Source organism: Ascaphus truei, chromosome 10, assembly GCF_040206685.1.
Source record: "Ascaphus truei isolate aAscTru1 chromosome 10, aAscTru1.hap1, whole genome shotgun sequence".
In the NCBI taxonomy this organism is placed as follows: Eukaryota; Metazoa; Chordata; class Amphibia; order Anura; family Ascaphidae; genus Ascaphus; species Ascaphus truei.
The window spans coordinates 51,533,688-51,558,611 of record NC_134492.1 but is presented as its reverse complement, the minus strand read 5'-3'; the positions used below and the strand labels follow the sequence as shown (position 1 = coordinate 51,558,611).

The window sequence follows — 24,924 nt, the reverse complement described above, 5'->3', positions numbered from 1 at the left end:
TCCGTAAAGAAAGAGACAATATTCTATATTAACAATTGCACCGTACATTACGCAATCCAGATTTTGTGGAGAAAGGGCATGACATGAGGAACAGTAGATTATAACTACATTGTGACTACACATGAAAATAATATTCAACTATAATGCCAGTATAGTCCATTATTAAATCTTCTTTTTTTTTTTTTTTTTGGGGTGGGGGGGTTGGGGGAGACAAAGCATGCATGGCATGGGGTAAAGCACTTTACATTAGGATTCGAGGTTTACATTAGGTTTTTGGGTGTTTGCGGGGGAAGGGATTTGGCATGCATGGATTTGAGCACTGTGTCTTACCTGGCAGTATTGCTGGGAGAGTTTCCTGCACCAAAGGGGGGGTATTTACTGCCCGTAGTATATGCATAGCATAGTTTGGCCTAATCATCCCCCCCCCCCGCCCCTTCTCGCATTGTCAAAAGAAATCCATGGTCGTTTACACCGGGTGACTCAGCATACCCATGCAATTAAAAACCTCTTAGAAGACACAGACAGGCCTTTACTTCTACAGTCTTTAACAACTGGTGACTCGGCTAAGTCCAGTGGAATTAAAGGCCCCATTTGAACGTGAAATGTATTCTTGTTGTCAGCTGTAACAATTGTTTGTTAAATTAATAAAAGTTCTAACTCCCAGAGACTGTGTGTGTGTGTGTGGAATATTTATGTACAGTATACAGTTTGAATAGAGAAGAATATTTCCCATTGGGTTACACAACTCAATTGGTCTACACATGCCGTCTGAGAATACTGTAATATGCCACCTCATTGAGAAATAAAAAGGTAGTGATATTAATAATGTAAAAATTGATTAAATATGAACACAATGCATCACATAATGTTTTCTTAAAATCCCACAATTATTCCGCACTTCTCGAGAAAAAAAAAAAGTTTCTTTAATTACAGCAATAACACCATAAGTCATAAATCGCATACTCCACAGGGGGGAGGGATAGGTTTCCTCACAGATACATTCCAGGATGCACTGTTTAAGTAAAAACCTTTCTTGCTTTATCCATTGTAACACCGCTGGAAGAAGAGATCAGTGTATCTCGAAAGCTTGCAAAAACACAGTAAAAGCACAGATACGCAATCATTTGGAAAAAAGATTAAACAAAATAACCCATACTTACAAGAAGCAAAAATACAGAAAATAAAAAGATAGAAATTAACTAAATATTTTTTCCTATTGTATGTTCATTGGGGCTCCTTTATTTATTGTAGTATATTGTAGCTAAGTCTCCCAGTAGCTTTTCAATTGACACACATTAATATATACATATATAACATTGTAAGTCCGGCTTTTGAGCTTGCTAAGATTGTGTATAAGTAAATATAAAATGACATTACAGGACCCTTCTGTCCCTTTTACTGTACCTTCAATTTTTTTTCTAAACCTTGGTAAATGAGTTAAAGTGCACAGTCTTAGAATAAGAGGATGGCTGGACTTATGTAGACACATCAAGTATAAAAGAGAAATCAGATAGCAAATCAAGGCTAATGGAAATGTACATTACACATTCTTTTGAACCCCTTAAGAGCAAAGGCCATTGAATGTTGCAGGTTACTGTATGTTAATGTTGGACTGATTCCATTTTCTGAAAGGTCTAGCAGTCACTTTGTTCCGATGCGGACTTCCCGGCAGAGCATAGTAACAATGTTCTGAAGTAGAAGCCGTGTAAAGGCTTTCTGTGAAATGTTCCTGCAACAAAGGAATCCTGGGATGTGCATTGACCTGCAAAGTATAAAGCAGAACGTGATTAGAAAAAAGAACTGTTTTATCTATCAGCACAAACAATGAGATTAACACACTGTGATAAACGTGGAAACCAATAACATTCGTAAGTAATATGACTCATTCAATTCCAGTAGATTTACATTTTTGCCCTAAGCCTTTTTTTATTTGAAGTATATAGTAACAAGCTAATACTGTAATCATTCCTGTTGTTTTAAATAATGACTCATTTATTACAATGTAAAGTATTGCAGATATTATCCAATCTGCAGTATTAGCTGTTTGAATGCAACCTAGACCTGTGGATTCGAAATGGTGGTCCGCAGAGTGTGAGGAGGGGTGTTGATTGTGAGGGAGGGGGGTTGAGAGAGAGCAAAGGGATTGAGTGTGAGGAAGGGGTGGTTGAGTGTGAGGAGTTCAGCCTATGGTAAATTTAGACAACAGATAATGTATCCTATATCCGTACTTATTGATCCAGAGGAAGGCAAACACAAAACACCAGTGACACATCATCCAAAGATATCTCATAAGGGGAAAATAAACTCCTTCCTGACTCCAATTATTGGCAATCAGATTACTCCCTGGATCAATATCCTTCCCATGTTTACTTATTTGGTATAACCCTGTATACCAGTTGAGTGTGAAGAGGGTGGTTGAGCGAGAGAAAGGGGATTGAGTGAGAATGAGATTGAGTGAGAGGGGGGTTGAGTGAGAAGAGAAGGGGATTGAGTGAGAGTGAGGGGGGTTGAGTGAGAGGAGGGGGGATTGATGTTAGGTAGTGGGATTGAGTGTGAGGATGGGGTCTAAGTGTGGGGAGGGGGATTGAGTGAGAGGGGGAATTGAGTAAAAGGCGGGATTGAGTGAGAGGAAGGGGATTGAGTGAATGTAACACTTTTTTATTTGATTGTAACTTTTTTAATTTATAGATGCAGTAACATTTTTAAAATGTCGGCCCTAGTATTAACCGGTCCTCCAATTTGTTTTTGTTTTTTTTGCCGGTCCTTTTAAGGCAAATGGTTTGAGACTGCTGTCTTTGACTGTTCTCTGCAGACGTATTTTGAATGCAGCACATGAGAATGTAATTTCCAAATTAATTTATATGCAGATATTCATCTAAATGTCAAAGCCTTTTATTCTGAAAATTCCATCCGACATTCAAATCAGAATAGACATATGGTTCTTTGGAAGTAAATCTATATCGAAGTTGGAACAAATGAAATAACTGAAACTGCAAATCTTTTTAAAACATTTAACACTTTTTATTGGCGATACAGGCTATTCTAGTAAAGTACTTTTGGGGAACTCTGTGTGTCAATTTAATATATCAATTTGTATATTTAAATAGCATCATACATCACCCACAACAGCAAGAATCACAGAGATGAATGCAATGAAGACAGCACTACGCAGGTAAGTAGCATCAATTAAAGATGTATATGTCTGTCCTGGAACTAGATTCCACATTTCTCTGTCTCCCTTTGCAGCTCATGGGATTCATATCTCCCTAGTTTAGCTGCCTGTTATTTTCCCTGTCCCAGCAGCTAGCTGCATGTGAAAAGGCAACATTATTGTTACATGTTGTTTACACAGTCCTAGACACTGTTGGTTGCCTGCAATCTCCTATTCTCCTAGCTGAGAGTGGGCTATTCCTACCCCCCTGTCCTTGCTGACAGTTAGTATAGTCTCACTTCCCTTCTAGTGTGACCCTTGCTCCTCACTTCCTTTTCACCCTGGACTCTGAGTGAGTACCTGTCTGCTATTTGCCCCAGCAAGGCCTTTCTGTTTTTACACTGCCTTATCTTTGATACACTGCACTTCAGACAGAGAAGCACTCTCTACCCACACTACATCTGCAAGTTCCTTTCTTCCTGTGATTTTCCTTCAATTAAACTAAGAAAGACAAAACGACTTGTTGTGCTTTGGAAGAGGGAAGGCATGAGTTAAGCTTACTGGAATTATTCAAACATCATTCGTGACCCTGGTTCCAGGAAAATGTCCAAATATCCAACATGTCAGTCTTCTCTAAGGGCCGTTCTATACTGGTTACGGACGTGCGTGAGCGTGCACGTGCCGCATGCTTTTTTTGCCTGTTATAGAGCCGGGAGATACAGGTGTGTGTGTGTGTGTGTGTGTGTGTGTGTGTGTGTGTGTGTGTGTGTGTGTGTGTGTGTGTGTGTGTATGTGTATGGGTTGTGTGAGTGAAGAAAGTCCTAAATAAGATTTTTTAAAGAAAAAAATAGTTTAATAAATATTTTTATTTTTTATTTGTGCAATCATTGACACACACACACGCGCACACACGCGCACACACACACACACACACGCACACACACACACACATCCAAACACACACACACATACATACATACATTTGAGCGCTGGTAGGGGCGCAAAATCATCTTTCCCACCGTCTTCGCCGCTGTCTGTCAGCTCCCCGCCCTCTGCTGTGCGCACGAGCGGCCCTTGTATAGAAGGGTTGGCTGACCTCAGCCATCTATAACTGCTGTGCGCGCGCACAGCATAGCACGCCCCGCCACTATAGAACGGCCCTAAGGACCTGTATCAGGGCAAAGTGACAGCAGGAGAAATCGTATTGCGCTCGCAGCTGCAATAATGATCGCTGTGTCAGTGCATTTCAATATTCAGTTGTGGTTCCAACTCCTGTGTTGTGTACACTGGGGGTGCCCTCTCTTCCAGCAAATAAGGGAACCAATGGATATTATAAAGAGATGTAGCCAAGGTGGTTGCTAACACTGGCTTGTTATGGTGAGATATTCTGTTATATTCTGCTTTATCGCTGCCACTATATACTAAGGAAACTTGCCATATGTTGTGTATCAGCTATGAAATCTGCTCCATCTATTGGATTGGTTTAACGATGTGAATACCTCCAATTGTATCTTCCTCTGATTTTACTTCTCAGCAGCACCAATTGCATCTAAATTATGACATATTTCATTTCCTGGGTATGTTATTATGAATTACTCCCCACTGTTTTGGTACAACATTAATAATACAGTTTAAATCAAAGAATTGAAAATTGATTGTCTTTTTGAAGTAGTTCAAACTGCCTGCTTCTTTTTAGGATAAGACTATATTCCTCATAACTGTGACAGCTTTGATAAAACATTCAAAGTACCTGATAGCTATTTAATTTTTGGACGCATAATTATATACTGTATGCTTTAGAGTCATTAATGTGATTGTATGAAGATGTGCTTGGGTTGTTTTACAGTCACTGAAATTGTACAGTAATTGTGCTGGTAATATGTCAATTAAAGGAAAAAGGCTAAAAATTTACAGAATTTGGAAATTAATTAACATGTTTTTTTAGACACCATCACTTATAGAGACAACCCGAGTTTTTTTTTTTTTTTTTTTTTTTTTTTTGCACTGTTCTCCAGAGCTGAACCCCATTAATTTCAGCTCCGGGTAACCCCTGGCTTCTAGAGATAATTACCTCCGTAGTAGGTGATGGAAGCCACTATGTTCGGCTAGCAGGGATCATGTAAGGGTTGCTGTTCACAGCTCCCGTGCCCTGCGGGCCAATAGGAAGCAGTAACATCATCAGGTTCAGGTTCCTATTGGCCAGCGTAACGAGGGAGCTTTAAACTTTAAACCCCAGCTAGCTCTGCCGGAGCGGCTACCGGCAGCCACTTACTGAGGGAAGTATCTCCGAAAGCAGGGGGTCCCCAGAGCTGAAGTTAATGGGGTTCCATTTCGGAGATGCCCTGCTTCAATCATTGTTAAACAAATAAAATAAATACAGATAAATAAAAAGGTGCTTGGATTTACTCCTTTAAAATGGCACATACTCTAGATTTGAAGATAAGAGAATGGGACGCCGCTCAAACCATAATATCAAATAATATAAAGTAAGCCTGGTGCACGGGGAAAAAACATATGAATATAGCAGAAGAAAGTGACAGAGGTCACGACAGGCAAAGTCAAGGTAAATACCATAGTGATATTAATATCCACAGTATGGACTAAGAGTCCCAGATGAAATAGAACAAATGCTTAAGGATACAATATCCACTGGAAGACTGATATGTCTGAAATAATAAACATATAATCCAAATAAAAGGACCATATGTGTCCACAGTTAATGTCTAATAGCCCTAAGTATAATAGTGACATCCACTGATAAAATCCAAAAAATAAAAAAACTTTAATAAACCATAATAACGCTGAAAAGCAAGTGACAAGAAAAGGAAACAATGTGTAAAATGTTAAAATGCCCCTGTAAGGGGTGCGGGTGGGAGGAGGGTAGCGACAAATCGGATATGGTCCTTTTATTTGGATTATATGTTATTATTTCAGACATATCAGTCTTTCAGTGGATATTGTATCCTTAAGCATTTGCCTTGAGTGCAACTAATAGGGGACTGTCGTGACCTCTGTCACATACTCTAGATTGCAAGATTCTATACAGTAAATAGTATCATTGACTGAGCCACTGATTGAGCCACCTGTGCTGAAGCAGGGGTATCCATAAAACCTGAACTGTTAGTGTACCTTGAGCACTGGAGTTGGTCACTACTGTACTAAGTGTTTCCTAATTTTAGATTAATACGCCCTGAAAATAATGGAATTAAGAAACACAAGTTCTATCTGATATATTTACCAAACTTAATTTTTGAATGTTTGCCACGTCGTATTATAGAAATACAGAAACTGAATTACAAAAAACTTATCTTTAAAGATATCAGTTGGATATTTTTGACTCGAAACGTAATTCATTGCAAACCACAAAGAGCGATGTACAAGAGAGAACTCTTCAAAGTGGATTTCCCGATGAAATATTAAATGTGAGGTCTCGTAGAATCAAGGAACTCCCTCAAGAGTTTCATTTAACAGCTTTGTAGCATCTTGCCAATAACAAAACATGGTCCCATGCTGCTGAGAGAACTGCAGCTTCAAATAGAATCTACAATATACAGTACATAGAAATCTTGTAATTCATTGTAATTTAGGGGTCAATTCAATATACTCTGAAGCGGCAATTCATGTCAATGTGCATATTCCTCTGGAAACGAGCTGAATGGCCACTTCTGAGTATAATGAGTTTAACCCTTAGGTTAGGGGTGCTCAACACCAGTCCTCAAGCCTCCCTAACAGGTTAGGTTTCCAGGATATCTTAGCCTCAGCACAGGTGGCTCAATCAGTCCCTGCTTTAGCACAGGTGGTTTAATCAGTCTCTGCTTCATCACAAGTGGCTCAATCAGTCTCTGCTTCATCACAAGTGGCTCAATCAGTCTCTGCTTCAGCACAGATGGCTCAACCAGTCTGTGCATCAGCACTGGTTGCTCAATCAGTCCCAGCTTCAGCACAGGTGGCTCAATCAGAGGCTCAGTCTCTGACTGAGCCTCTGAGTCACCTGTGCTGAAGCTGGGATTTCCTGAAAACCTGACCTGTTAAAGTCACTGCCCATTTACTGAGTAAATATTTTTTTAATGACTTATCTATACAATAATGAAATAGAAACATTTCCAGCGATTCAGCAGACATATTTTTGGATGGTAAAGAAACAAAATCTGCAACGAGTGTGTGAGGCTTTTTTCCACTCCCACAGTCACAGCTGGAAGGCATGGTATTCATGTCGCTCTTTATTTGTTCACCATGATTATGGCTTTTAATTGTTTAAATATATGGCTCAACTTTTCACGTTGTGTGCTTCAAATGTTCAGTGGCCTGTTGATGGAAATGCTTATAAAGTCCCTTATTTTAACCAGGAAACAGTTTTAAAACAAATAAAAACAGATTCATTGTAAGTTGACTTAAACAATTAGGTCAAATGTATATGATGTTCTTTTATATGTATGCCCAGTTTTACAGATCTATCCTTGAAGCTCCATATCTGTATATCTAACAGAGTATTTATCTATCAACACCAGGAGTGGCCAACTCCAGTCCTCAAGGGCCACCAACAGGTCAGGTTTTCAGAATATCCCTGCTTCAGCACAGGTGGTGCAGTCGAAGACTGAGCCTCTGATTCAGCCACCTGTGCTGAAGCAGGAGTATCTTGAAAACCGGACCTGTTGGTAGCTCTTGAGGGCTGGAGTTTGCCTCCCCTGATCTATACCTTTATTGCTTTATTTATTGTATCCTATATTTTTATATCTACATCGTATATATACTCCTTCTACAGCCGAGATGTGCGTAATTGTGCCAGTGTAGTTTGCAACATTTTTCCTGAATTTTGCAAACATTTTGGTGACAGACGAGTAGTAGATAAAAAAAACCCCGTGAAATGTGGCTTGAATTGTGCCGTTTTTTCACAAGCTCGCTATTTGTGCGCACATTTTGCCTATTACTTCTCTCCCACAATATATTGATATAATACGTGAATCCCCTTTCCTGATACATTGCCCCTAACCATACGTACACTAAATCAGTTACTAAACTCTTATTGTCCTTTCTTTCTATAAATATATTTATAGAAGAAAAAAGTGAATTGCGCTCTAAAAAATGTGTTATTGTGCTCTTAGTGATATTAATAATACAAATAAGATAACCTGTTTACAATATGAGAGGTTTATGCTGCTGCGCTCGTGGTACCGCTCCACAACCAAACTAGTGCAAAAACAAAGAAAGAGACAGCGCAAAAAACCTCATTGTGCAATATATAAACAAAATTGTATTTGTAAACTGGTGAGTATCACACGTACATCAATATAGTTAGATTTAAGCAGAACATGTTATGGACATGTTACCAATCTGTGCTCAGGGTACAGGACTTCTAGGTCAGCTGGCTTCTCACAGGTCTCGTGGAACAGCATGCAGGATACAGCAGTCGTCACCGTCAGGGAAGTGTTGTAAACACGAAACGCGTTGGACTGAGGGCGCATTCATTTATTCCCATATACTGGATGTTTTAATATTATACATTGTCTAATTGCTCGCGACTGTAAGCGGGCACTATACGGGACTTTCTTGGGACTTCCAGCTTCCTCAAGCAGTGACTCACTCGCGCACGACGCTGACGCCGCCCGATGACGTCACGGATGTGCGTCTAGCGTTCTCCGAGTAAGCGGCTGACGGTGAGGTTCCCTGCAGCGGCATACCTAGCCGAATCATTCTCCGCCCCGTGTGGCGTTTGAAGCTGGTGTTCAGAGGGCTGGATACAGTTGATAGGACTTTCCACCGTGAGACTCGGTATCGGAGTGTTCTCTTCATTTGGAGTGGCAGTTCCCCTGCGGTGACGACTGCTGTATCCTGCATGCTGTTCCACGAGACCTGTGAGAAGCCAGCTGACCTAGAAGTCCTGTACCCTGAGCACAGATTGGTAACATGTCCATAACATGTTCTGCTTAAATCTAACTATATTGATGTACGTGTGATACTCACCAGTTTACAAATACAATTTTGTTTATATATTGCACAATGAGGTTTTTTGCGCTGTCTCTTTCTTTGTTTTTATAAATATATTTGTAAGATTTATTTTTATTTCTCTTTCTCTGATTTTCTCTCACTTCCTTTAACTCTGTCTCACTCTCCAATTCTTTCGCACACACTCTTTCTATCTGTCACTCTCTTCTGCACTCTTATTTCACTCTTTCACTGCTTCTCCCTTTTCCTTGTTTCCTAGACTGTCTCTCCCAGCGACTCAGTCTGGCCATTAAAGCTGCAGTTCAGTCTTTTTTTATTTTTTTACTTCAATAGTTTTATGTGGGCAATCTCTAATTACCTAAAGAACTGTATAGCTGCCAGTCAATTCATTCTCCATGTATTGATAGGTCGAAATTTGGTGACATAATTAGTGAAGGGATCTGCTTATATTCTGCTTGTCAGTCAGTGGAAGCTCATGAATATTCATGAGCAATCCTGCACTGACATGTGCTAGAGGGAGGGCAGGGCTGACAAAGGGGTGTGCCAGGGCTTGTGACAGGACATGAAGGGGCAGTGCCTTAGCAAATGGCTGTTAAAATAGAATACAAGAAAATTGGTCTTTAAAAGTTGTTTTTTTAAAAACATGTAGCCCTCTTCCCCCCCCCCCCCTTGAGTGAGATTGGGGTGTGTAGGTGTATCTGACTACTTCTCAGTGTGGTGCTATACCTGTTGGCTCACAGGAGGGCTGAGCTTCCGCCACGGGGAACCTGGGGTAATTATACTAGGGGTGATCACTTACAACATCTTCTCGGTACAGCGCCTCCACCTGCGATGGCTCCCACCAGAGGGGGAGTGGTTCCTCGCAGGACAATCACAATAATAATCACGTAGACAGCATGTATATTAACTATATGACTTTACTAACATGCATGGAGAATATCATCACATTTACATAACATCATAACCTGTTAACCTTATCACCTCAGGCCCAATGTCTGGTGTTCCCACCCAGTGTCCTGTAATCCCCCACACCCAATGTCCCGTACTCCTACGGAGGTCGTGGGTGACTGCGCAGTCACTAATTAACTGTTAGGCCTGTTGGTGCACATGTGTGGAAATACCTTCCGAGCACTCCGATGCGATGCATCCGTCTGATCCTTTCCAGGTACTTCTCCAGGAACCCCAACGAGGGTCCCACCGCTTCACGGGAACACAACCGTCTCACGGTAACAGCAACCGAATCACGGGAACAGCAACCGCCGCTATCCCTGTCTATCCCTAACTAACCCTAACGTGACAGGAACCCTAACCTAGGGCCTGTCCCTGATGAACCGCAACCTGGGGTGGCTTGGGGAAATCTCCTAGGGCCTGCGGAGTAATAACCTGCCCCACTCCCTTAGCTACCCAAGTCCCTAATCCTCCCTAACATCTAACTACTCGCTACTCCTAACAGCCTGCAGCAGACACACAGCTCTCACCGTCAGCCTGCAGACATTCACACACACTGCACACACTGCGCCCAGCACATGCAGCGACACACACACGCACTAAGGGCAGCGTCCCTGTCTTGGGCCGTTCCTCAGCACTTACCCATTAACCTGGTGGGGAGTTGGAGCCTTACTTGGGATGTGGGGGACCTTACTCGATGCAGGAGCTGCACATGCTCTCTGCACCCTTCCTTCCCTCACAGCTCCCCAGCTCCAACTGACAAACGTGCTGCAGCCCAAACAATGTATCCACTTTCTCCCTCTGGAGATCCTTGGCCCTCATTGGCCACACTGAGGCACCTGGTGTGCTTGCCCCTAAGCCTCATGGGATTTGTAGTCCCGTGGAGGCTGCAAATACATTGGGGCCGCGTGCGCGCCTTCCCTGCACCTGCGCGAACCCCTAATGGCCATCGCAACCTCTCCTGAACAGTCCCTGCCCTCGCGCGACTCTCTAGGCTCTGTCCTGCGCATGCGCGACCTCTCTGGGGCTTTGGGGATCTTTCTGCGCATGCGCGATCACTGCGCACGCGCGAGTAGCGGCAATGGCAGCCCCCGCTAACCGGGTGCACCGCCGGGACTCTCAGTGCTCCCTGCACTGGCCCCCACCTTCGCATTGTGCCGCCGGAGCTCCAGGGATGCCGAGCGCTCCCTGCACTGGTCCCCACCTTTGTGAACAGCCTGCGGGTCCGTCGCTGCCTCTGACGGCACCCGCGCTTGCGCTGACACAAAGGAGAGGGGGTCTCTGGTGGTCTAGGGGCACCAATGCTACACTCTCCCCCTGGTGGAAAATCCAACGTCCCCGCTTGGGGAACGACATCACACGGCATAAAAGTTATATAACCAAAATGCATTGCACAGAAAATACAACTTATCATTTTGACTATAAACATCTGATTACAATGCACTTCACACCAGATAACCGAAGCGAGCTGAGACCATTTGTGGGGTGCCCCTAACTGATCATGTGGGGGTACCTCACTTTTGCGTCCGTGAGCCTCCCCCAGAAAAATAAATTTCCTGAAGAGCACACCGGAGGGCAAAAGTCACGGGTTCCTCGCTACTTCCTCCCCCTGGTGGATGGAGTAGCACAATGTCTCTGAAGCAGACCGTTACCAGGTCACCCGCGGCAGGGATGCGGTAGACCAGGAGGCCAGGACCTTTTCCGCGGTCCACTACTTGGCGAATGGCACGCTCCTTTTTGGGCTTAAAGGAGGCCAGTCTCCCTGGATCTTCCTTTACACAGTCCTTGTCCCTACGGACTTGCGAGGCTTCCACTGAGAAGCGAGCACTGGACAATGTCTCTGTTTCACCTGGCAGGGGGTAAAGAGTAGACACCTTACCACTGCGGTGATTCACGGTGGCCAACAGGTCCTCGGGGATGCTGTCAGTTCCCACCTCGGCTGTCTTGGGACCTGCCCCCGGCACTTCTGGGGCAGTCCACTTACGCGCGGAAAACTCGGGAGCGTTGGATCCCAGTCCTGGGACCACTTGTGTCGGAGCGCACGGGCTCATACTCCGTTCAGAAGCCGCAACTCTGGCCTTCTTCACGGCCACCTCCATCGGAGATTGTGGGGAGTTAGGGAGTTCCTTACCACTCCACTGGCTTGGGATGGATTCTCCCAAGGAGGACACCTCCGCCAGGACGCGATGCAGAGGGGAGCCCTTTGCCCGGGTGACCAGACTTAAGGAGCCATCGTGCTCCGCGGTCACCTGGAGGCTCACCCCCCACACCCCTGGGGCAGTCGACTCACCCTCATCGTCGTTTGGTACTGGTCCCCATTCTAGGACCGATGGTACCTCGGTAGTAGGTCGGACTGACCATTGTAGGGCGCACGGGCCCACAGCAGGGTCCGCAACATCGGGATACACCTCCTCTAGGGCACACGGGCCCACAGCAGGCTCTGCATCCGCCAAGATATGGTGTTCATTGCTGTCACTAAAGTGGTCCGCCGGCAGGCGCATCACCACAAGTGACTGGTCGCTGGATTCACTAGAAGAAGGTGGGGGTATATACACCTTACCCTGTGATTCCTCTGTATCATCGCTGGGGTGGTTCGCCGGTAGGCGCATCGCCACCGATGGGACTTCAACCTCGTCCCGCTCAGGAACCGGATCTGAAATGTTCACTCGGGCACACGGGCCCTCCACAACCGGTTGTTGGTAGCGGGAATCCCTAAGTAACTTCTCCCTGAAGACAGACTTAACTTCAGCACAACTCAGAGTAATATAGAGGTCAGGATCCTCCTCCTGTTTTGAGGCTATCACGATCGGATCCTCAGAATTTTCTATGAGAGGGGTAGATAGGTTAGCTATACTGACCGGCTCATCGTCCTCTGCTGGTTCTACAGGCTGGGGCACAATAGACTTCAATAACCGGGCACCGCAACAGTCACATTTAGGCTCCCACGCCAATGCCTCCCTAGAACTGTCTGTCTCATCCACGTTTGGTTGAAAGTCACAGTGCTTGCTCCCCCTGGTGGAATCTGAAGGAGGGGCACTTTCTACAAGGGAGTGGTTCTGGCTCTGTGCTGAGTCACTCACAGTGCAGGGGCGGGGTTCAGGGTTTTGCGCCCAACCCGGACAATACTCTGCAACAATTTCTTGCACAGTCCTGGTGCTCTCCCGACTTGGCGGGAGCCGCCATCTTAGGTGTGACTCACTGCTAGAGAGAGACTCCATTTTAATCACAGTCTCTGAAATTACACTAGGGCTCTCTGTATAGATAGGGGGGTAGCCTTCTGGTTTTCCCGCCAATCCCGGACAGTTTTCTTCAACACAATTTAGTGCAGGCTTGCAGCCAACAGCACGTGCGCTCTCCTGCGTTGGCGGGAGATGCCATTTGGCTGGGTCGGCGTAGACTAGGGGGTACCCCTCAGACGGGCCCCCGGGCATACACAGGGCGGACGGTGCCTCTGTCAGGCATATATCTGCAGTGGGGATGGCCACAAAAAGTATCGTTTTCCATAGGGCCGTGGGATCGTGTTCTTCCTCTAAGAAACATGCGTACGGCCACCCTGGAATTTTACGCATATAATACTGAACCTCAACCGCGGGCATAGTTGCGGGAAGGCCTCCAACCGCCACCACCCGGCCAGGTTCCATACATTGCCTCAAAGCCCAGGCAAGGACCTCATGGCCGGACTTTCCAAACATGGTGACAAAAAATTGAGACTTGGACAAATTGGGGAAAAAAATGGAACAGGGCACCCCAGGTCTGAATCTCAGCAGCGCCTCCAAATGTAGCCCTCTTTCCCCCCCCCCTTGAGTGAGATTGGGGTGTGTAGGTGTATCTGACTACTTCTCAGTGTGGTGCTATACCTGTTGGCTCACAGGAGGGCTGAGCTTCCGCCACGGGGAACCTGGGGTAATTATACTAGGGGTGATCACTTACAACATCTTCTCGGTACAGCGCCTCCACCTGCGATGGCTCCCACCAGAGGGGGAGTGGTTCCTCGCAGGACAATCACAATAATAATCACGTAGACAGCATGTATATTAACTATATGACTTTACTAACATGCATGGAGAATATCATCACATTTACATAACATCATAACCTGTTAACCTTATCACCTCAGGCCCAATGTCTGGTGTTCCCACCCAGTGTCCTGTAATCCCCCACACCCAATGTCCCGTACTCCTACGGAGGTCGTGGGTGACTGCGCAGTCACTAATTAACTGTTAGGCCTGTTGGTGCACATGTGTGGAAATACCTTCCGAGCATTCCGATGCTCGGGCCTGCAACACTCTTCTCAAAGGGTCAGACGTGCGATGCATCCATCTGATCCTTTCCAGGTACTTCTCCAGGAACCCCAACGAGGGTCCCACCGCTTCACGGGAACACAACCGTCTCACGGTAACAGCAACCGAATCACGGGAACAGCAACCGCCGCTATCCCTGTCTATCCCTAACTAACCCTAACGTGACAGGAACCCTAACCTAGGGCCTGTCCCTGATGAACCGCAACCTGGGGTGGCTTGGGGAAATCTCCTAGGGCCTGCGGAGTAATAACCTGCCCCACTCCCTTAGCTACCCAAGTCCCTAATCCTCCCTAACATCTAACTACTCGCTACTCCTAACAGCCTGCAGCAGACACACAGCTCTCACCGTCAGCCTGCAGACATTCACACACGCTGCACACACTGCGCCCAGCACATGCAGCGACACACACACGCACTAAGGGCAGCGTCCCTGTCTTGGGCCATTCCTCAGCAGTTACCCACTAACCTGGTGGGGAGTTGGGGCCTTACTTGGGATGTGGGGGACCTTACTCGATGCAGGAGCTGCACATGCTCTCTGCACACTTCCTTCCCTCACAGCTCCCCAGCTCCAACTGACAAACGTGCTGCAGCCCAAACAATGTATCCACTTTCTCCCTCTGGAGATCCTTGGCCCTCATTGGCCACACTGAGGCACCTGGTGTGCTTGCCCCTAAGCCTCATGGGATTTGTAGTCCCGTGGAGGCTGCAAATACATTGGGGCCGCGTGCGCGCCTTCCCTGCACCTGCGCGAACCCCTAATGGCCATCGCAACCTCTCCTGAACAGTCCCTGCCCTCGCGCGACTCTCTAGGCTCTGTCCTGCGCATTCGCGACCTCTCTGGGGCTTTGGGGATCTTTCTGCGCATGCGCGATCACTGCGCATGCGCGAGTAGCGGCAATGGCAGCCCCCGCTAACCGGGTGCACTGCCGGGACTCTCAGTGCTCCCTGCACTGGCCCCCACCTTCGCATTGTGCCGCCGGAGCTCCAGGGATGCCGAGCGCTCCCTGCACTGGCCCCCACCTTTGTGAACAGCCTGCGGGTCCGTCGCTGCCTCTGACGGCACCCGCGCTTGCGCTGACACAAAGGAGAGGGGGTCTCTGGTGGTCTAGGGGCACCAATGCTACAAACAGAAAATGCTAAAAGTATTTTTTCTTACTACAGAACTGATTTATTAAAAAAAAACACACATGCAGGATATTGACTGAACTGCAGCTTTAAGATATTGCCCCTATGGTTCCTATGAACCGTTAATAACTGCCTTTTATATAGGCTCCCTATAAATCAGTCAAGTTATATACTGTCCCTCACTTCCTCTCCTTCAGTGACAGTGAGTTTTTAGCCAAATTAGTCACTTAGATCAAGTATATTGAGGGGCTTATTCTACAGATGTAGCCAGCCTTAAGGTTCCTGCAGCTGGGGACGGGGGGGGGCTCACACAAAAGGTTCCTGCAGCTGGGGACGGGGGGGGGGCTCACACAAAATCATTACAGTAGTGTCCCCTGGCAGAAGGAAATGTTTCCGTGGGGGTGGGCCTGTTCAAAAGACCCTCCCCTTCCCTTGGTCTTTCATCCAGTGGCTCTGGAAGCATATACAGTATAGATGTTTGAAAGTGTACAGGCACAGAGATTAACCCGTACTAAAGACTCCAGCTGCATTCTACGTTGCTGCACTTAAACCCGATTTCATGGAATGGAGAAAAAAAATAACTGACTGTGACGGTGAAGGGGTCCCCAGGCCACCAATTAAAGCATTATGCCCAGCTGGGGGGGGGGGGCCTGAGTCATAAAAGGTGACTGTGGAGTGTCAGTTCTGCAGCCCAGAGCTGGCTGCAGTCCTGAAAAGGTATAATACAGTGTGTGAAATGTGCCCCTGAGCTATATTGGGGAATTGTGAGTGTCAGCTCTTCAACCCAATTGTGGTATGTAACTGTTGGTATAATAAAGATGTACGTGGTTTTACAGTTCCAGGAGTGCCAGCCAGCGGGGATGTGCAGGGCGTGAGTTTCAGGGGTGACTTTACGGTAAAATGTTGTAAGGGTGTGTTTGGGTAGACGGGGGCCACTGTTGTGGGTTACCCTGAAACATGTACTCAGGAATCCCCCCAGATTCCTGAGGACACGAGCAACACAGATCACTGGACAAACTCCTCCCTAGAACACAGTTTGAAGCTCACCACCAAATCCTCCTGCTTCAGCACAAACCAGGACAGTAAAACCGGGCAGGGAACTGAATTACATTAAAGGTTCTCGGAATATGCCCAAACCCCAGACCACAGTGTGGGGTTCAGTAAATCTCTCACCAGGGTTAAGGTGAAGAGAGTTATAGGGGTTTTAAGTTAAAGCGTTAAGTGTCAGCTCTGCAGTCCAGGGCTGATTGCAGTCTTAGAAAATGTGTTAACCTATAAGCAACATCAAAGCCCTCACCCAATTAACTCAGTACCGGGGGTTAGGGAGGTCGTAGCTTTCTGAAATTTTATCTGCAGAAGGTTAGAAGAGAATCATGTAGATTGAGATGGTTTTAATATTTATAACATGTGTATAAATGCATAAAAAGACATAGCTTGGTTTAGGTACATTTAAAGTTATGCGAGCTGGGGGGGAATTTACATGGCAGTCAGGAGATTCTCCCCCATTCAGTCCAGAACAGGAGATGACACTTGGGTTGTGTAATACTGGGCTTTGAAATGCTTAGCAGGATTCAAAGGTGTTAACCTTTTGGTAACAGGGAGGGGGAAAAGGAAGAGAATTGAACTGGGCCATCTGTTAAATTTAAAATTTTCCTAGACTGAGCGGCATTCATTAAGAAAGCAGGATGCCATATGCTAAGTGGCCAGTGAGGGAAGATGACATTTTTGTTGCACATGCTCAGTTGCGATACTGAGGCTGTGTGACAGTTTTTTAAGAACCTGGCAGAACTCTGCTACAGGTGGGATAATTGGTTCCCACACAGTGATTCGCTAAGACTGTAAAGATAGGCATTTGGTATTTTTAAAAAGCCGGGTGCAGCCAGTCAGGGGTTAATTCCATCTTGTAAGAAGTTCCATCAGATTCATCTGACCTACAGCGTGCGGTGCAAAGGTCATAACATCGTAACTAAGGATTGCACCCTGCTTCAAAAGTGCGAGAGTAGATCTAAGGACTTTGAAACTAATTCTGCAAGGGCAGAATGAAGTTATTTAATTTGGCGAAGATATAGGGGTGGCAAGTTGCACCCCTAGCCAAAAGACTGTTTCCTGCTCGCGTATCAACCCCGCTCTGGGAATTGATACCTGGAGACCGGATTGCATGAACATTCGTTCCAGAAACCTTTTATTTTGTTCCAGTAAGTGTGTTATGCGTGATATTTTTGTAATTCAAGCTGTGTGTGTTCTTTATGTGAATAAATACAATTTATTTTATTTCATGCTTTATTCAATCAAAGGACCCAGATGGTAAAGTGTTAATAAGCTTGGTCTACCGTGACACTGACCATCTACAGCATGTCACCATTTCAAAGTCAGTTTCCATCGGTCCAGACAGTAGAGAAGATAACAGAACAGCCAGTGGGGGTATCGAATGATGGCTAATATATCATTAATTTATAGTGTGGGACATTTTATTGACTGTTAGAGACACTGCAGCTGAAAATATTGAATCCATTCATGAATACAAAGCTCACATCTTGATTGTTTGGCGGACTAAGCACTGGAACATGCACCATTGTTATCATATTACTGAGCTCTCCAGTATTTTTATTGTCTGAATAAAATAGCTTTTCATCTGCAACTCTCTCTCTCTCTAACATTGCCAAAAAGCACTGCCTGGCTTTCAGCTCAATTACAGGAGTTCAGAGTTACACTTTACATTTCATTTTTCTGTACAGATTCTGAACCTTACAACTAGTGTAGCTTATAATCTAACCTCCCATGTCAAAGGCTTCTGTTTATCAACACAAAGAGAATCTTGTTTTGTGCTTGAAAGTGCGACTTATATAATAAGTTTATAGCCTTAGCATGTTGCATGTGGAGCAAATTTGTAAAGCAGGATTACGCTACTGTGCCTTAAACTTGGTGACGTTTTTGACACAGAAAGATCGGAGGAAAAGTGAGGCACAGATTTGCAGAACTTGACACATCTCAATATGAGGCCATTACATAATCGAGAGACACCATTGGATAATGTGTCACTGGGATCTTTTGTTTGCCTTAATCTGGATCAAAATAATGAAAATACAAATATAGGATAAATATCTGTTTTATAGATTTAGCATAGGTTGAACTTGATGGATGGATGTCTTTTTTCAACCTCATCTACTAGGTAAGTACGTAATATGTAAATATGTAATTATAATACTATGTGCCTCTTGTAACCCAAAAGGGTGACACCCTCATCATCTTTTCCTTGCACTTGTTCTGGTTGTTGGAGTGGCACCATACGGCATGAGGGGGAAACTCTTGTTCTAACAAGTTAGGGGAAATTGTTGCTGTGAGAAAAAGTACTCCTCAATTTCAATTTCTTAAACTGTCATACAATGAGCAGAATTTTGCCTGTATTTTTATAAGCTGTTTTGGTTAAATATATGCACAAATTGGTACCTTCTGTACAGCAGGAGCTCATCCCAAGGTTTGATTTTCACAGTTGGTAATTTCCAGCAAAGTTTTCATATCTCTGTGATTTTTTTCTGCCAGATGCACAATTCTCTTTGCCCACTGAAAGCACAAGACAAATATAAAAGTTGTCACATCACATACGTAAGAGAAAGGTGTAAGGTATCAACTTCAAGTGAACTTCTACAGCTTTAGTGTAACTAAGCCAATTATCTTTGTCTCATTGATCATCTAGTAAATAAACATAAACAAAATTTCTAGGCAGAAATTCATTGTTCCCCAAAAGTCTGCAATTTCAAAGCAAGGTTTTCTGAACATTCAATATAAACTAAAATCATTATTATACTGTCATTCAAACAATTCACATGTGTATATTAAATAAGGAGGTAGTCACAATTAAATGACAATCCTAACAATCTAAATAATTTTGCCTTGAAATTCAAATTTGCCAGTAATCTTTGAAAAGATATACAGATGTGCTGTTAAATCATAAGCTCATATTTTAATACCCAAAAAAACAAGCTATTCCCCAAAAATGGAAAGATGTGAGCTGAATTCCAACAGAAAGATTAGTACAATAATTAAACAGATGAGTATTAATGAGATTCAACAAGAATAAATCAGACATGATTAAGAACAACAAAGTAGGAGATCAGTTTAGGTAATAATAAAAGGCAATGCATTACAAGATATAAATGCAGTTAATGCATTTTTAATTGCATTGGAAACACAAAGCATTATGTAAATAGTGATATTTAAAAGTAGTTCCACTGGTATCAGTTATATGGAAGGACTCGCATACTGTATATGGGAAGGGATACATATATACAGTACATTATAAATAGTGTGGAAGTGTACCAAAATTCAGGGAGCGAGTAAAAACATAATAAATAGCCTGTGAAATAAATTAGGTGATGAAAAACAAGTACTGTAGTGCCGACGATTATTCTAAAACAAACCTGGGGCAATCTCCAAAAAGACCCAGGTACATGCTGGGTATATGCTGGGTACATGCTGGGTACATGCTGGGTATATGCTGGGTACATGCTGGGTACATGCTGGGTATATGCTGGGTTCTTGCTGCAACATTTCACACATTTCTGCAGACAGACTAATGGCCCATCGGATTAACAGTGGGGGTCCCTGGGAGCCCCATTCAAACTGAATGGGACTGCCAGGAACCCCTGCTGTGTTAATCCGATGGGCCATTAGCCTCTGCAGAAATGTCACTGAAATGTACCAAGCATGTACCCAGCATGTAAACTGGCTAGTTTAAGGTAAGTTTAAGGCAAGTTTTAGAATACTCGTTGGCTCGTCTGTAATACAAATATTACATTAATAGGAAATATATAAGAATGTAACTTAGATACTATAGGTTACTAGTTGGTCCAAAAAAATCCAATTATTAGTTGAAAAGTTCCCAAATCCAGGGTTGTCAAAAATACAAAATACAGATCGAGACACTCACTGTCCTCGGTGTCGTGGATGAGCAAGCAAAGGTCAGTGGCTCTGGGGATAGAGTTTTGCAGCGCCAGGGATAAAATCTGTGGCACCGGGGATAGAGTCCACGGCGGTGGGGATAGGGTCCGCGGCGGCAGAGAGTCTGCGGTGCCGGGGATAGAGTCTGCAGTGGCGGGGATAATGTGGTCTTATCCCCTGCTGCGGCCGTGGGGGACTTCCCCACAGTGTTTCCATTGGAAGGAGAATCCGGCCTTGTTGAGTCACAGTGTTGTGACGTCACAGTGTTGTGATGTCACCAGGGAATGCATTTTCTCCTCAGGGTTATCATGATTGTAATACCCTACGTGTATCGTGGAGGCCTACAAAAGTAATGGCAAATGCTGCAATCTATAAATACAAAAACAATACCGTTACTGGTGCTCTTGTGTTCAGGGATAGCCTGCAAGTAACCCAATGAACATGGTAAAGAGAAGCAACACAAGACACTTCGGATTTGTTTAATCTAATTTATTAAATCCAATAGCTGTTCGATGTTTCGACCTATAGGTCTTTCTCAAGTGAATGGCATATGCCACATGTCGTACAGCTATTGGCTTTAATAAATTAGATGAAACAAATCCAAAGTGCCGTGGTTGCTTCTCTTTATCGTGGAGACTTCTCCCACTTCCTCATGGGTATAGAGGAAAGCTGTATAGGAATTCAGTAGTTTATATTTAAACTTCTGGCCACTTCGCCATATCAGGGTCGGATCTGAGCTCAGTTTAGTTCAAGTAAATATGTCTCAGAAGCAGTCTTTGACATGGAGTCTCCATAGCATATTAAATATGGACCTACGACCATTATTCAGTATGCCGGGAAGCGGTCTCCTCTGCGCTAGAGATTTGAGTCCCATTCATTTGAATAGCGCTGAACTGTTCTCCTAAACTGGGAACCAGCCTCACAGCATTTTTAGATTTTTCTAGATTGTAAGCTCCTTGGGGTCTCAGTTTGTCAGTATACAGTATGTACTCTTTTGTCACAGAATGTTAGTGCCCTCCCTCCCACTTGCACTGCGTGGCGGAATATGCAAATAAATTATTATAATAATAATAGTAATAATACTTGAGCAGAAAAAAGTACTTCATTTGCATACAAAAGGCGGAATATGAGGGACAAATTGCTGAAGTCAAATTACCGCACTGAATTTTATTTGCAGCTGTAAGCTACTTGTAATCATTTTGGAGAATGGTATTGTCAATATTAAACTGTGCATTTATTACCATAACATTCTGTACATATATACAGTTATGTTTTTGTAGGGAGAAAATTGGCAGAAACCTAAGCACATAAAAAACACAATAAATATTTCAGCTTTAAGCATGTGTTTCTCTCTGTCTCAGTTATTACTCCACCTAACAAATCCTTTTATAACGACTCAAATCGACTCAATATCCTGGTTCTTTTTCAAATGCATAAAGTTGACTATACAGTAACTGTGAATATAAACTTGGATGCATTTTTAATTATTGCATAAACAAATACTACAGTAGGTGTGTCATTTGGTATGCAACTTGGGGAAATTATAAACAACAAATGATGTGAACTATTAATTTCAATGGGAAGGCATTAGCATGCATCAAGGGATTGCTCTAAATTATTTTGTGTAAATAAGCTTCTAAAGCAGAAAAATGTCTAATATTTCAAGGTACATCATACATATTAACACTCAAATGACTGTGGCATTGATCTACTGTAGCTTACCTGCATATGTCTACTGTGTCCACCATCATATTTTATGGTATCTTATACTACAACTTCCAGAGTACAGAAACAATATATTATGTCCTTTATAGCTTATATTCCAGATTCTTATGAAAGTATTTCTTTATTTATAAAATGTAAAAACAAAAAAAAAATCTAAACGGTGAACTTTTGATATCGTACTTTTACAAACATTTTAGTCATCTTCGGCTTAGGGAAAGAAGAAGATTTAGGCGCCATCACCACAAATACTAAAGTGTAACAAGAAACATCATTCTGTTTTATTACGTTCTGAATATCAGGTTTATACAGTCTGGGGTTTATCATTTTTACTTACCTGCAGGAAAAACCACTTTGGCATTTGAGATGTGAAGCTACAGTAGAAATGTCTTGAAACCACTTGAAAACTTTTCACATAACTGGGATAATGAGCCTCTTTTATATTTCAATAAATTGCCAGCTGAGTTTATTTAAACACAATATGGGGTCTTTCGTTACTAGGAAGTAAGTAGTGTTAGGAGAACATACATGCTAACAATGCTGTACATTATTTTTGCCTGACACATCTTTCATTTTTAGACTTCTCTGACATGGAAAACGTAGTCCTGTACGTAATGCGGCTATCACCCCAGAAGGGCCGCAGCTCGGATTTAGACTAATTCACACATCTCTACATTAAATCCCTACATTGAATATTCCTTTTTCCAGGACCAATACAGACTCTATCCTCTTCTGAACCAATAAGCCGGCACTGTGTCTGTAACAATCCTACGTGCTGCGTACTGCGCGCTATACTGTAATTGTGACGCGCTGAGTCCCTTTGGGAGAAAAACGCTATATGATTAAAGTTATTATTATTTATTTCTTACAAAAGCATAGACATTGCTAACACGACTATCTGCAGAGCGTTAACAGTCAGATAGCTTGCTCTGTCTTTTAGTGACAATCTTACACTTTGTTGCCTAATTTGTCTTTTTTAGCCCGCATTGTAGGATCCCTTATTTAGTAGTGAGATTTACATGGCCTGAGATGTCCCCATTTCATCTGGATTTTCATTGGCTTTATTTGACTCCAAGTTGATGATTTCCTCCTCTCAACCATTGCTATTCTCTCTCCAATAGCATACACCACTATGACATTCAATATAGTTATATAGGGAGAACTACAGTAGATGTGTACACGTGTAGGGATTACATGTAGAAGCTAATACAGGGGTGGTAACTCGCTAATACAGGGGTGGCCAACTCGCTAATACAGGGATGGCCAACTCCAGTCCTCAAGGACTACAAACAGGTCAGGTTTTCAGGATGTCCCCGCTTCCGCACAGGTGATCATCGAATGAGCCACGGATTGAGCTACCTGTGCTGAAGCAGGAATATCCTGACATCCTGACCTGTTTGTGGCCCTTAAGCACTGGAGTTGTCCGCCCCTGAGCTAATAACACTAACATCTCCTCTAATATACTGTAGCACAATTTAAATTAACTTAAAAAGTTCACATTATAATATAATAATCCTGATGATTTAAAAACAGCGGTGGGAATATTATTATGATGCCATTACAACACAGGATAACACACAATTCAATTTAGTAGAAATCTATGGGGAGCCTATTACAGGAACATTATGTAAAGTGTGGCTCTGTAACATTTTTGTATAAAGGATAGCAACCATTGCTCAATACAACTACACAAAATCATGGTTAAGTAAACAATAGTTTAAATCTCATAACTGTTAGTCTACCATGAGTTTTTCTTTTTATAAAAAAAATATTAATCCATTGAAAAGGGTTGTGATCTAACATCCACATGGAGAGATAGTGAAGGTATCGCCACCTCTAACACATTTGCTGTTTAATTTCCAGATGTAGAAAAATCTGTTTGTGTTGTACTGTACAGTACATCCATTTGTGAAATGCGTTTTGATGAAATATTCATCCCGAGGAGAGTTGTGGGGGTGCCACCCGTTTTAAACATGTGACATTGTTTTGTTTGAAAAAATATGTTGTTTTTAGTGAGCCAATTATTAACTTCTCAAATAACTCCTATTTTAATGTGTGTGTTAAATATATCCCAACTGAGCATGAAAATGAGTCAACAAAGTAATTTTACTCATTGTAATGGTAGTCACCAAAACTCTGGTGACTAGCGGTAGGCTGATTTAACACAATTGTTATCCCCTACTCCAGGCTCGTGTTTGTAAGGATCCGCGCTGCGGGCACACCCGCTGCCAGCGCCTCCTTACCTCTCTGACATGCCGCCCAGGCTCCCCGGTAGCGTACCTCGCTCCTTGCGGCTCCCTCTCCCGCTGCCTCCACACTTCCGTGTCGCGCGCGTCACCCCTACGGGCGCGTGCGGACCCAGGCTGCCATTTTCTGGTGCCTGGTGCCTGACTCCGCCCCCGATGACGTGGCGCACACTCCACGCGCTTCCCTGTCTCTTCCCCGTCAGGTCCGCCCCCCAGGCTCTTCTCTCCCATCAGGCTCTTCTCCAGGCCGCTCCTCCATTCCTCCCCTTGCTGTGACAGGCCCCAGCTACCCAGACACCTTTCCCCTATCAGGTCCTCCCCTGGGCCGCTCCTCCGCTCCTCCCCTTGCTGTGGCAGGCCCCAGCTACCCAGACACCTTTCCCCTATCAGGTCCTTCCCCGGGCCGCTCCTCCGTTCCTCCCCTTGCTCCAATAGGCCACAGCTTCCCAAACACTTCCCTCCTATCAGGTCCTTCCTCTGACCACTCCTCTGTTCCTCCCATTCCTCTGATAGGTCCCCAACCCCATATTTAGTCTCCCCTCACCATTAC

General features: G+C 44.0%; 1 long non-coding RNA gene across 1 annotated transcript; it reads right to left on the bottom strand.

Annotated features, from left to right (window-relative positions):
- Nucleotides 1-603: 603 nt before the first annotated feature.
- Nucleotides 604-20,745, bottom strand: LOC142503397 (uncharacterized). The gene is made up of 3 exons (XR_012804009.1): nt 20,396-20,745; nt 18,916-19,029; nt 604-1,762 (listed from the first exon to the last, which is right to left on the bottom strand). It is a non-coding gene; the product is annotated as an uncharacterized LOC142503397 (long non-coding RNA).
- Nucleotides 20,746-24,924: the final 4,179 nt, after the last annotated feature.